The sequence below is a fragment of the Rhipicephalus microplus genome, chromosome 3 (genome assembly GCF_043290135.1).
Source record: "Rhipicephalus microplus isolate Deutch F79 chromosome 3, USDA_Rmic, whole genome shotgun sequence".
NCBI lineage: Eukaryota > Metazoa > Arthropoda > Arachnida > Ixodida > Ixodidae > Rhipicephalus > Rhipicephalus microplus.
In genome coordinates this window covers 242,946,922-242,961,348 of record NC_134702.1, presented here as the reverse complement: position 1 = coordinate 242,961,348, position 14,427 = coordinate 242,946,922, and positions in this window count along the sequence as shown.

The following is a 14,427-nucleotide window of genomic DNA, read 5'->3' as shown; positions in this document are numbered from 1 at the left end:
ACTGAAGCTGAAGTTCTGGATGCCAACTTTTATAGGGGACGCAGACGAGGTCACATGATGCGAAGGGGGCGGAGCAAGCTCGATGACAGGGTAGCAATTGCTGGTGATGCAAGGGCCCATCTTGGGTGAATCCATACGGCACGTGTAGGCTGTTGATACGCCGGTTGCGCAGTGCGTTCCGGCCAGACCGAACAGGAAAACCTGCACAATGCGGAAGAATGGCGTTTTAGGCCACATGTTCGCTCCGGGTCCGCCGTGCCCACTCCGCCGTGCCCACTCCTGGGCCTGTTGAGAAAATGCTGAAGGAGCTACTGGATGGTCAGAACAAAATTTCTTCGGACATAGCTGCGATAAAGGCGCAACAAGATAACATGGAAAAAATTATTTCCGATTGGAACTCGCGTTTCGCTGTACTGGAACAACGTACTGCCTGTATTGACGCTCTGAAGGTGACAGTGGCCACGCTTGAAGCTAAAATTACTGATCTTGAAGACAGGAGTAGGCAGTCCAACCTAGTTGTTTTCGGCATACCTGAGCCACCGGAAGAAACCGAGGACATGCTGAAAGAAGCTGTACTCACTGAGGTTTTTGAACATAAACTTGAGGTCAAATGCAAATCAGTAGGTAGAATTCACAGATTAGGCAAGCCCGGTGGCAGTCGCCCAGTTATCGTATATTTTCAGGATTACAACGAAAAGCAGCAAACTATATCAAATGCCCGTAAGCTAAAGGGTACAGATATTTCTGTTCAAAATGACTATTCTAAGGAAACACTCCGTAAACGTAAACTGCTCTGGAACAGCGCCAAAGAAGAAAAGAGACAAGGCAAGAAGGTTAATCTTGTACATGACAAACTTATGGTTGATCGGGATAGGTATGTATGGGATGAGTGCAAAAACTCGAGGATTAAAATTGCCAGTTCCCAGTCCAGTAAACATAAAACATGACCTGAACGCCCCGATTCTAAACAACTGCGCCTCCTAAATATTAACGCACGCAGCATCGTTAATAAATCCGAGCAACTAGAGTCCATTCTTCTTGGCATTAGTCTGCACATTGTTGTTATCACGGAAACCTGGTTGTGTGACGATATCAGCGATGATGTCCTTTTCCCCTCCTCCTATCGGGTGTATCGTCGAGATAGAAATCGTAGCGGAGGCGGTGTTGCTGTGCTCGTAAAATGTGCTCTTGATGCGACGCTTCTTAATCAGATCGACGACCACGAAAGCCTTTCTTTGAAGGTATCCTTCTGTGGGCGTTCATTTCTTATCTTTGCTGTGTATCGTGCACCTGACTCGCCTCCTCGGTTTCTGCATGACTTACACGAACACATGGCGTCATACAGGCATGACAGAATATTTCTTGTGGGCGATTTCAACATGCTTAACGTTAATTGGGACTCCGCTTTTGCCAGTGTCGGTCAATCCCCGCAAACCTCGTATCTACTAGATATAATGATGTGCCATGATTTGCGCCAGGTGGTGAAGCAACCAACACGTGTCGGCATGACCTGTGCTTCTGTACTCGACCTTGTTTTTGTAAGTCAATCAATACAAAATTATTATGTCTGCATTGAAAATGGTCTTTCTGACCACCATATGGTGTCTTTTTCATGCTCTGTGGAAAAAGTGTGTACTGTGCCTCGAGCTAAATGTATTCGCGTCAAAAATGTTTCCCGTGCCCATGATGAATCTGTGTTACTTTATTTAGAACTCCGCCTAAGCAACTTCCACGGTTCTAACACTGCCCAAATGTGGGATACTTTCAAGAACATGTGTCTTCACTGTATCGAACATTTTGTTCCAGACAAGGTAAAAAAGACGTGTAAGCTAACCCCTTTGACTTCACGGGATATTTTACACTTGAAAAGAAAATTAAAACGCCTGAAGCGAGGAGTGTCCTCTCGTGACATCATTCAAACCACTCAATTAGCCCTTAATCAAGCCGTAGCAAGCGCTAAACGAAGTTATTTTGAGCACGAGTTGCCGAATTTCATTCGATCTGCTCCGCAGAAATTTTGGAACTTCTTGTCGAACAAAAGAAAACCTATTGAAAAATTACGTCACGATAAAGCGCTCCTCGTTGATAAGACAGACATTGCTGAGCATTTCAACGCTTATTTTCACGGTGTATTTTCGACAGTACGTGAGCCTATGCCCCAAATTGTTTCCAATTGCAGAATCAATGCTGATATTGTGTCTATATATGGTGTGATTTCTATGATGCTTAACCTAAAAACTAAGTCTTCACCTGGTCCTGATGGGATACCGAACGTTTTTCTTTCCCGTTACGCTGAAGCATTATCACCCTTTCTTGTGGCAATTTTCAACACATCATTATCTTCTGGTGTCCTACCCTTTGATTGGAAAGTCGGACGCATTGTTCCCGTGTTTAAAAAAGGCGATGTCATGGTTCCTGGTAATTATCGTCCCATTTCATTAACATCATCTTGCTGTAAAATTTTAGAACATATTATAGCTAACTACATTTCCAAGTTTCTCAACGATAACGGTTTATTATCCTGCTTCCAACATGGTTTTAGAAAAGGATTTTCTACTGTCACTCAATTAACCTCTATTGTTCACAGTTTTGCCGGCGTCCTTGATAAGACTGGCCAGGTCGACGTAATTTTCCTGGATTTTCGAAAGGCCTTTGACCTTGTTCCACATTCGCAACTCATGCTCAAACTACAGGCAATTGGACTTCCGGCCTTTATAACAAACTGGATTTCTTCTTATCTATCTGAAGGCACGCAATATGTTAGTATTGATGATAAATGTTCCAAATTTTTACCCGTCACATCTGGCGTTCCGCAAGGTAGTGTACTAGGCCCTCTTTTGTTTCTTATATATATTAATGATATTGTTGATGTGATTACCAGCCCAGTACAAATTAGACTATTTGCGGATGATTGTATTGTTTTTAACGAAATAACTTGCCACGAGGATCAAATTCAATTAAATTGTAACCTTCTTAGCATACAGGCATGGTGCACAAAGTGGAATATGAAGTTAAATGCCGAAAAATCGGTCTTCATGAAAATTACTAAAAAGAAGAACAGCTTGTCGTTTTCCTATGAACTTCCTGAACGGCCGCTTTGTGAAGTTAGTTGTTACAAGTACCTTGGTGTCACCATTACAAACAACCTAAGTTGGAATCAGCACGTTTCCAACGTCTGTGCGTCCTCTTTTCGCAAGCTCTGCCTTCTCAGACACAAACTTAAATTAGCTCCTCCAAGTGTTAAACTTCTTGCATACACATCGATTATTAGACCGAAACTCGAATACGCTTGCTCAGTTTGGGATCCGCACAAGCAAAAAAATATTCAGGCTCTTGAAATGATACAGCGCAAAGCGGTTCGCTTTATCTACTCAAAATATTGTTTATCAGACTCGCCTACTACTCTCATGAAAGAGCACGGGATCCAAACGTTGCATGCACGACGTAAAATAGAAAGGCTTAAATTTCTTTACCAGCTTAAGAGCAACAAACTCGGCATTAGCCCTGATCAGTTTATTCAGCCATTGACTTCTCGGCGTACACGACATCGACACGCTGCATCCCTGACCCCCTACAGCGCCAGAACAAACGTCTTCAAATTTCCTTCTATCCACGCACCATATCTCACTGGAATGATCTGCCCATATCTGTTGTCCGTAGTATTAATGGGATTGAACATATAGAAAATTGAGACAGTATGTTTATTTTTCTTTTTAGAAGTTGCTGTATTTTACCTTGTATTGTCGGTTTGTTTATACTTGAGTGATTATGCCCCTCCTGCTTGGGCCCCTTGTGGGGCCTGCAGTATGTCATAAATAAATAAATAAATAAATAAATAAATAAATAAATAGATAACAACAATGAAGCGCGAGTCATAGAAGCGGAGGCAAGCGCCGGCAGAGGAAGACCAACAACACCGACGAGTTGCGAGTGAAACACGACGATTTCGTTCGACAATAGAAACAGTGCGCGGGTAACACCGAGGAGGCATCAGCAAGGAAGCTGAGTGGGAGTGCCAACAGCGGAAAGCCAACGCCTGCGAGCTCTCGACGTCGCCGTCGTCGGCAACATCATCAGGAATGTCTCCAAAGCACCGTGCGCTTTCCGCTGGTAGTGGTTAAAAAGATTTATTAACATATATAGAGTGAGTGTCGTGTACATTTTCCTTTTGTCCCACAGAATTCACGCTACAACAACATAAGTTAAAATGATATCTCATAAACTAGCCCAGCTCTCAACCCTACTGAGCAGGACAGCTTCCCAGTCCTCTCACTAGGGGTGGGAGTGTGGGGGGTAGGAAAGATTTACGAGGCATGCCCACATCATGTGATAAGTGTCACAAGACCACTCCACACAGTGCGGGCACGCGCCCGAAAAAGCTGAGTTGAAATAGTTCAATACTAGTGGGCAGCTGGGCTATGAGAGAAAGTGGTGGATGGATCCCGATGAATGCCTGACATCGTCTGACTAAGAAATGCATTTGCATTTAAAAGAACTAGGAGGCTCACCAGTTAATAGACGGCTGGCAGTGTAAGCGACAGGCAGCAAAAGGCATAAAGCGAAAAGCCAGAGAGGCGGAGCGGATTTATTGAATGGCAGCGATAGAAAAAAAGCCGGCTTGCAGTAATTACCGAAAGGGCAAGAACAAAATAAGGCGGGAGAGAATTCATTATATTTCAAGGAAAAGTGCTTCACTCTTCGAAGCGAGGTCGGGTTACCTTCGGAAGCGCAGTAATAAAGCATATATAAGTAAAAAACAAGAACAATGCACTTGTTGTGGGGGCGTTAAGGAAACGATGCAACATGTTCTGATTGATTGTGGCGATATTCACCCAGATATACGTGTGCGTATGCCTACAGTGCCTACGTGAGGCGAGTGTTCAGCTTTCCAGGCTTGCCCCTGAAAGCCTGTTTCCTGTTCGTCTCTGGTTTTAGAGGCAAACATGGAAAGCTGAACACGCCCACCATGGAAGCAAGTAATAGACAGTTAGAGTACCGATGGCTGAAAAGCAGATATATTGGCAAAATAGTGGGAAAATGAAGTCAAATATGAGAAACAGGCAAAGAGATGAAGCAAAAATTTATAAATTTGTTGTCATAAGATCGATTAAATTGAAGTAATTATGGTATTAGGCCAACATAAATTGCAGTTTTTGTTTTTTTGTGAGTTTGGTGGCACACATGCCGCTGCCTTGTTATAAAAAGGACAGCCGTAGCATTCACCCATTCATCCATTATGCCAACTTCGGCTGCGTTGTCGGGCCGTTGCAGACTTGTGCAGAGGTGAGGGTGTGCGTACTTATAACGTGCGTTTGCTTTCTGGTTCATGCAAACGTAAACTGACCAAGTTTGTTACTCCGTGGACATACCTGGTGAGAGTGTTGGCACGGTATCAGGAACTAATAATGGTGTTTTTCACGGAAAGCACACTTCATTGCCCTCTATCACAGGTAAATGATCACGCAGGATATATTTTGGCTCGAAATGATGTTTGCAAACCTCTGAAGATTTGATCCGAGGCTTGTTCGCCCTCCAGGGCTTGCGTTCCCACTTTCTGCTGAAATCACCGTCCTCGAAAGAAACAAACAACGACGCCTTCGAAGCGCCCTAGTAGCTGCTTCGGTCACCCCGAGCGAAACAATGAGAATCTGCTCTCCACTTCGTTCAGTCGAGTTTTCCAGTCTGACTGCAGCACCAGAATACATAGCCTAGCGAATACAAAAAGAAACCTTGAGACGGCATCGGTGAAAATGGAACGCAACACCAGCGTCTCGCGCCCTGCATCAGTCGGCGGATTGTGCTCGAGATACACTGGGCACGCGAGCACGCGTCCCTTTTCTCTGTGCCCCTTATGGCGAATGCCAGAAACATTGAGACAGGGAATTGTAAGCAACGCAGCTCCCTCTGGTCAGTGTGCGGTGCTCTGTCACGAGGTACATGTTTGTTGGAGCGGCATGTTTCACAAAGTATAGACTCCACCATGGCCCTCGTGAGAGAATCCAGCGGACTGCACAGGCATACGTGCAGCAGAGTAGTTTGCTAGAACTGGCCCTCTATAAATCCGGGCTTGAAAAGACGCTCATCATCCCTCAAAAACGCGTGATGCGTTCACACAAAAATACTGGTTGAGAAGCGCGGGTACAGACCCGGGGGATAAAAAAGTGGGTTTTGTTTACGCCTGGACCTTTCTTTTGCCTTGACTGCCCCCCTTGTCTATATCAGCCACATTAAAAATTTTTTTCGAACATCTGCAACTGGGAGGGCGCTGCGATTGTCGAAATGAGCAGAGGCGTGTTCGCGTCAGCTCCGATTTCAACGCATGAGTTTGCAGCCTAAATCACCGGATACCCACAAATATTTGGCACCGCAAGATCCAGCTCGTTACCATGAGTCATCTGACCTCACAATCAAGGTGGGAACGTAAGTTTTCTCAACTGCATGGACTACTACACATCGGTGCCTGCGAATCGAGAGCTGGGACGCGCACATGCATGGCTGCCGCTGCCACGAACGCTGCTGAGCAGATAGGTGGTAGCAAGGAAGCACCACTTGGTGCGTCTGAAACGGCCCATTTTTCTAACAATATGGAAGTCACCATGGGTCATGAAAAGGTCTTCAATGATGATCTCTGAGAAAACGTAGGGTGGCGGACAGTAGGCTAGCGGAAGTAAAGTCGCGCGCAAGCGTCGCTTCCCTGCGTGGAGACTACAGATGCCAACTAAAACAAGAAGCTAGGCGAGCAGCGTCTACGACACCTCATCAAAGCAAGTCGCATGACACATTTACCTCGAGGCGACCAGAAGATAATTATGCGTCTAAGAGGGCACCTCCGCATCGCTGATCACGGAGCCATCCTGTTAGCGACCAGCATCTACCAAGCAGCAGCATCTCCAGAAAGAAACTCAATACGAGGAAACGGTCTGTCCTAATCTACAGCAACATATAATTATTGTGAGTACACCCATAGGGGCACATACTGATAAATATAAACGTATAACTCGCATCACGGTCGGCGAAAACACGTATGAGACCAGTGGCTGCCAGGCGGCGCCAGGCTATAATTCCAAAAGCGTAATAGGCGGCATCCCCTTGGAACCTAGCGTTGTCACCCCCAGAAATCCCATGGAATCGGCTGCTGAACCGCCAAGTAACACAACGGCAGTGATCGTTCTGTTTGAGTAATTCAGGGTACCGACGTGCGTTCGCTACAGTAGAGCTCTACTGCGATTGTACTTCTACTGCACTACTTCATCAGATGCACTCAATCTCGTACTCGTCAACAACACTAACATAGTACATTCAATACCTTGTTTACCTGGAATAAGCGATCACTGTCGTTTACATTTTTTTTGTATAGGGCCACGTCATACGCCAGAAAAGCACTGCAAAGTTGATCAGAAATGATGCGAGAGGTGATTACACAGCAATCAATATAGAGCTTGCACTGTTCATTGAAGAGTACATGCCAGAATTTTTCAGCCGTACCGTAGAAGATAATTGAAATTTATTTAAAAATAAGGCCACGTCACTTGTTGGTAAATAGATTTCAATGTGCAGGCTTCCCGAAAAGAAACGTTTCCCGTGGTTTTAAAGGACACTAAAAAGATTATCAAACAGGAAAAAACGTCTCTTTCGCTTTGCGAAACGCATTCAAACATCTATCCGTTGGAATGCTTATTTTCACGCACTGTGTGCATTTCGCATCGCGTTAAAAGAGGCAAAAGCTGTATTTTTTATACTTATCTACCATCACTTTTTTCTACAAGTCCATCAAAATTTTGGAGCACTATTAAAATAAAAAAGAAAACTAGCATATCTTTACAGCTTCTGATGGCTTCGCTATGAGCAATTGAGAATGTGGCGTGGTACAAAACGATTTTTTCCTTTGAATCCACTAGTAATTCATTTTGCGGCTATTTCGAAATGAATTCATGGGTTGAAACTATCGTCTTGCTGTGGCACTGATGAAATTATTTCTAAGTTCTTAAAAAGTACTGCTGTGAACTCCTCTGTATTTCTTATGTACCTTTTCACCCAGTCTATTGAGTGCTAGTCTGTGCCTGCAGATTGGAAGGTGGGAAAGGTGGTGCCTCTGTTTAAATCAGGTGACCCGCATTCTCCTCTCAATTACAGACCCATCTCGCTCACTAGCGCTCCTTGCAAAATCCTTGAACACGTCATATTTACTAACTTAGTTTGATTTCTTGAATCCAACACATTATTCACTTCATTTCAGCATGGGTTTCGCAAGATTCCTGCGAAACATTACTTGTATTGTTTATGCACAACATTTCATCCTTCTTAGATAAAGGACCAGTTATTGACTGCATTTTTTTCGATTTTGCTATGGCTTTTGACAAGTTCTCTTACCGCTTACTACTTCTCACACTCAGTACTCTTTATATTGACCCTAACATCTTGAAGTGTATAGAGTGTTTTGTAACTTACCGTACTCGATTTGTAACCGCTAATGATGCCGTACCGTCCCACTGTGACGTAAAGTCTGGCGTTCCTCAAGGCTCTGTTTTGGGTCCCTCGCTTTTTCTAATATATAATAATGGCTTACCTACCGTTATTATTAGTTCCATTAAACTTTTCGCTGATGAATGTGTTGTATACGGTGAAATAACTAGTCCGCATAATGACCTCATTCTTCAGTCCGATCTAGATAATATATCAAAGCGGTGCTCACAATTGCTATTGTTAATAAATCTGACGAAATACAAGATTATGAATGGTTTACGTCACTCTGGTGCATCCATTCCTCTCAGCTATGCTATCAATAACATCAGCCATGAATACGTAACCTCGTACAAGTACTTCGGCATTCACATAACGAATAACTTTTCTTGGCATACACACATTCATTACATCACTAACAATTTCAATAAATCTCTCGGGTACATACTCAGACATTTTTCTAATGCCTCACGCCATTATAATCGCTACTTTACAAAATACTGATTAGACCAAAACTCGAGTATGCGTCTTCTGTTTGGGACCCCGGTCTAAAAACATTAAAAACATCATTAACTCCATTTAATATCGATAAGCACGTTTCAGTATGTCAAACTATTCCCGGTCAGCTAGCGTTTCATTGAAAAAAATCCGATCTCGGACTACTTGATTTGCAGCATAGAAGAAACATTTGTCGTCTACGCCTTTTCCAAAAAATTCTTCACTCGAACAATTCAATTAGACCGGAGCTCATATCACAACCGTCATACATATCGTCACGTCTTGATCATGAACATAAAGTTTTCACTCCTCTCTGTCACACAAATGTTTTTTCCGACTCCTTTCTGCCAAAAACCAGTGCCGAGTGGAACTGCCTTCCCTCCTCCATTGCCTGCATTGAAGACGCATCATCATTCAAAACTGCACTGACAGATTAGGTTATGCGCCCTAAGTAACTTTTTGTTGTTAATCATGTATTCTCATGACTTGCATCTTTATTTTATACTTTACTGCAATTTTGTTGTATCGCCCACCATCTCTGTAACGCCTGAAACTGCCCTGAGGGTAATCGAAATAAATAACTAAATAAATAAATACTTTGGATGTCCAAAGTGCCTTATTAGGGGTGAACATGTCGAAGGTGAGCACTGTATCAATTTCTTCGTCTTATCCAGAACTAACTGAGCAAAAAAAATTTTGGTAGAGGTGACAAAATGGTAGAAACATGCGTACTGTGTTGTGTTAGTACACTATACAGAGCACCAGATAGTAAAAATTTCAGAAGTATTCTACTACGATGTCTCTCACAATGTAGTTGTTTGGCGACCTTAAATGCCAGATATGATTATAACGGAGTGAAAAAAACTCTTTTTGGGGGTGAAACCAACAGATAATGAAGCAAAAAAGGTATATGTATTACCCCGTTTATACTCAGCTATATCAATTACCATATAAAGGTTAAAAAGTCGAAAACACAACTTGCAGCTGGTAGGGACGAAACCTGCAACCTTCGGAAACTGCACCTGATGCTCCACCAACTCTGTTACAGTGGCGGTCGTCATCTCGTTCACTCTATGGGGTATTTCCTTGCATGTAATCATGGGAGGGAAGTGCGGAACACTTTTTAGGGGCGAAGCTTCTTAAAGCGGCACCCGTTCGTCCCTCGTAGTCGTAGTCGTAGTGTATAACAAGGGTTAGATTTTAACCTGCAACGTGATGCCGGTGGGAGATTTCTCCTGTGCTTTATTATACAATAAAAAGTTCGCGGCGTGCGCGTTAACTAAAAGCCGAATGCTCCTGTCTCTCATTCCCATTAGCAGCCGTTGGCATGTTCCAGTGGAAAACGTTAGTAGAAGTAGAAGTGTTAAAAGCTGACTTCTGCTGTCTCTCATTCCCAGTAGCAGTCATTTTTTACCTCCAAGGTAAGTGCCTGGTGAGATTTCTCCTGTGCGCGAATAAACAATAAAGTTTGTTCAAAACGCTGTTGATGGATGAAATAAACCAACGAAAGACGCCAGATGTTTTCTAAAAGCAAAAGAACAAGACGCCAGATGTGTCTAAAGCAAAACAAAAAGAAGATGCCAGCTGCTTAACGAAAGACGCCAGGTGTTTTCTAAAGCAATGGTTTTATAATCAAAACCATATCGATACAGGTTTGTAGTTGCCCATGCTCATTGTCGTCGGTGTGTGCTCGTACGATACATTGAGCACTATATGACAGGAAAAGGTTGCTACGGTATACTTGCTGGGCGTAACCTCCTTGGTTTTAGAAAGGTTTAGCGAGCGTTGGGCTGTAGTGCCATGAATACAGTCAACTTGTATATACCATGAACTCTAGGTGGTTAAAGGTGGGAAGTAGACCCGAAGCGCAAGCCGTAAGAAAGTGTTCGCGTGCAACCTCTCGTTTAGTCCTTGAAATGTCCGCTGGATGGCGGTGCTTCTACATGGGGAATATATGATGAAAAGATGCGAGATGGTGGTACTTGGAGTGTTGAATAGATGGACGAACGGACACACAGACAGATGCATAAATGAACGCATGAACGGACGCAGGGGCGGATGCGTGGACGAACGCAGGGACGGACGCACGAACAGACGCACGCATGGACGGGAGGATGGACGCATGGACGGTCACACAGTCAGACGCATGCACGGACGGAAGCAAGAACGCATGGACGCACGAATGCTTCGCCCCACTCTACATCATCCACTCCGTGGATATGCTGCCAATTTTCGTCAGCGGGCATCATGCATTATATGACCTTTTTCCGAATTCGCAGCTGACCAATAATTCCTCTCGTACGCTCTGAAGGCCTCAAGTCTGCTGGATTTTTACCTCTAGCTGTGAATGAAAGGAGTAAGTGGAATTGAACAAGGGTTTTCTAACAGACATTAAAGCTGACGAAATAGAACTGGCCCGTGGTCAATCCCACTTTTGTTCATTCGGAGCAAACTTCTTGGGCGAGTAGACTACACGCCTTCTGGCAGTACGCAGTGTATTGTTGGTCAGCTGCCAGTTCGTAATAAAATCGTGCATTACATAGCATCAGCGGACAAAGAGCGCATTTCATGGCTACACGCAGGGATGACTAACACTTGCACAGTTACATGAAAGATAATACCCAATAGGGAGCACAGAAAGACGACCACTGCTGTATCACTCTTGGTACAGCATACGGTGCAGTATTAGAAAGTTGTACGTTCAGCCTCTACCACAATCAAGTTGTCGTTTCATACAATTGAATTTTTTCACATAATATCATACTTACCACATTACAGTTAATGACAAATAATGAACGTTCACTTGTAGTGGTCTCACTAACTACTTGTTTTATTATGTGTCACAGCAAAGACAATGAGCCATTGGTAGATCCCTTTTCTTTGTATAGGGAAGCTTGTTAACTTATGCAATGTTTTTTTCCATGTTAATAATTCATAGGGAGCATGAGATACGTGACGAACGAGCTTCCTGAAATAAGGAAAACTGAAATTCTCGAGAGAGATATAAAGCTCGTGCTTTATTACAAAGAAATAATCAGCATCGAGAAAGGTCCATCTGCATTGCTCAATTGAGAAAACAATGAAGGTTCAGTGTGAATTGCTTCTATGATTAGCTAACCAACTGTCACATATTGAAAAACTTGTTGAATAATATCATGTTGGAAATAAATATTCCAAAAAACATTTTCAGCTTTTTGCCCGAGATGAAAGCTCAAGTGTCGAGAACCCTCAAAAGAGTGTCACGGTGTCTGGGAGATGCATTGCATATATTTTTAATACCACTTCTCTTACCCCAGCCAATTCAGTTACAAAAGGGCGGTTTCATAGTGACTTGTCAAGTGGGCGCTTGACGTCACGGGCAGACTGCAACCCACGAAACATGCACCTGCTGTCCTTTGCTGTCAGTCAAACGTCGTTCCCGATTAGTGCACTGTCGAATATGAAGACATTCCTCTGGATTTTCAAGTTTAGTTTACTTGAAATACTGAAGTGAAACTGTCTGCCCAGCAGGGACAATTTTTTGACAGTGTGCGAGACATCAAAAGCTGAAGTTTTTTTTTCCTTTCTTGAGTCGTGGGGACCTTGGATATTCCACGAAATTAATCACCGCTTGAATTAAAATTTTTGAACTTTTCTTAAAGTGTCCATGGTTTTTTGTTCTCTGTTGTCAATTGGATTAAGTCCCATACTTTTTTCTAAGCTTAGACCTCGTGAGTTGTCAGAGTGTGAAGTACATGCATTGTGTTCTTCAAGGTGTTGCCAAACAGCTGACAGAGACGATTCTGTCTTCTTCAAACTCCCATGGGCGCTTCTATGTTGGTAATGTAGCACAATGAAGCTATATTTTTATATGGCATTTTGAATTAGTATGCACTTTGTTTCGGTGTGCTCATTCATTCAGGGGCCATTTGAAAATCTGACTACATTGCTTGCATTGCAACATCACTGCCACAATTTCAGACATTGCTATGGTAGTTACAAAAAATGCAGCATGCAGTGATGAATAGTGCACGAAACAGATCACTGCTACCATAGCGTGTAACTCTAAGGTTCCAGTTTGTTGGGTACCGCTGCATTTTACCCATAGCCATTTAGAAATACCTTTGTCTCGGTGCTCAAATGAACCATGAGCCTATCAAAGGAACTCCGCATTATTATTATTATTATTATATTATTATATTATTATTATTATATTATTATTAATAATAATAATATTATTATTATACCAATCAAAATTGTGTTGAACCAAAGGCAGCTAGGTACTACTGCGGTGACAGTCAGGAAGTAAAGTAAGGGAGTTTACATCAAAACTGCTTTCTGTTCCTTGAACAGGTGATGCTGATTGCCGCATCATACCAACTGCATGCGTGGAACCAGTGCGCCATCTTTCCGTCTGCGGAGACAATCGGCGCTCGATGGGACCACGCTATCGACTGCAACCTTGGGCACTGTGATCAACGGCAAGCAACACGGATCATGGCTGACCCTATAAATCAGCCAGCTTCAACCTACGGCCTCAGTGGGCACAGTGGCACAGCCTATGCAATGTCGCCTGATTACCTTCTGTTCCTTGAACATGTTAGTTATTACTGTTATTATGGCTACAAGAATGATGATCGCTTTATTGTTGTGCTTCCGTGCCACAAAGTGATTTTTTCTGGCTTTGCATCATTGTGTCTATTGCTTTCCAGCGATGTAGAAATGAACCGCGGGCCAGAAACGAAAACAATGTTGAAAGATTGAAACAATGTTGAATGTGAAACAATGTTGAATCGTGTGATGGGCAAAAGGCGCTACAAGCTGGTCTAGAAAGCTTGACCAAGTGAATGAAGGTAGTAGAAATCAGCGTTAAAACGATTAAAGAACAAACGAGTACAATAGCTCAATTGTCAAAAACAGTTAAGGAATTAGAGAATACTCTTCGTAAGCAGCAGGAAAGAATAGAGAGCTTCGAGGACAGAAGTAGGAAGAATAACCTAATGATATTTGGAGTACCGGAAACCGACAAGGAATCTGCTGCCGACCTTGAAGCGAAGGTGCTCGTAAACGTATTGCAGAAAAGGCTTGGTGTCAACATGAGTACCATGGAACGAATACACAGGATAGGGAAGAAAAGCTCTAGGCCTTGATCTGTCATTCTCCGGTTGTACGGCTACAGGGAAAAGGCTGAAGTTTACAAGCAGTGCAGAAAGCTGAAAGGCAGCGGCATCTCTATATTCGATAACATTTCGAAGGAAACAATGGCAAGGCGTAAAATGCTCTGGTATTCCGCGAAACAGGAAGGGAATAGTGGGCGCCATGTACGCTTGAAATATGACAAGCTTCACGTGTACTTGGACGTGTACACGTGGGGTCAGTCAAAGCACAGCAGCATGAAGGTTCAGCGTTCGAAAAGACATGCTGCTTCTGTTATGGATGACTGACGGGAAAAATAATGTGATCCGAGCACATTACGCTTGATCAATTTGA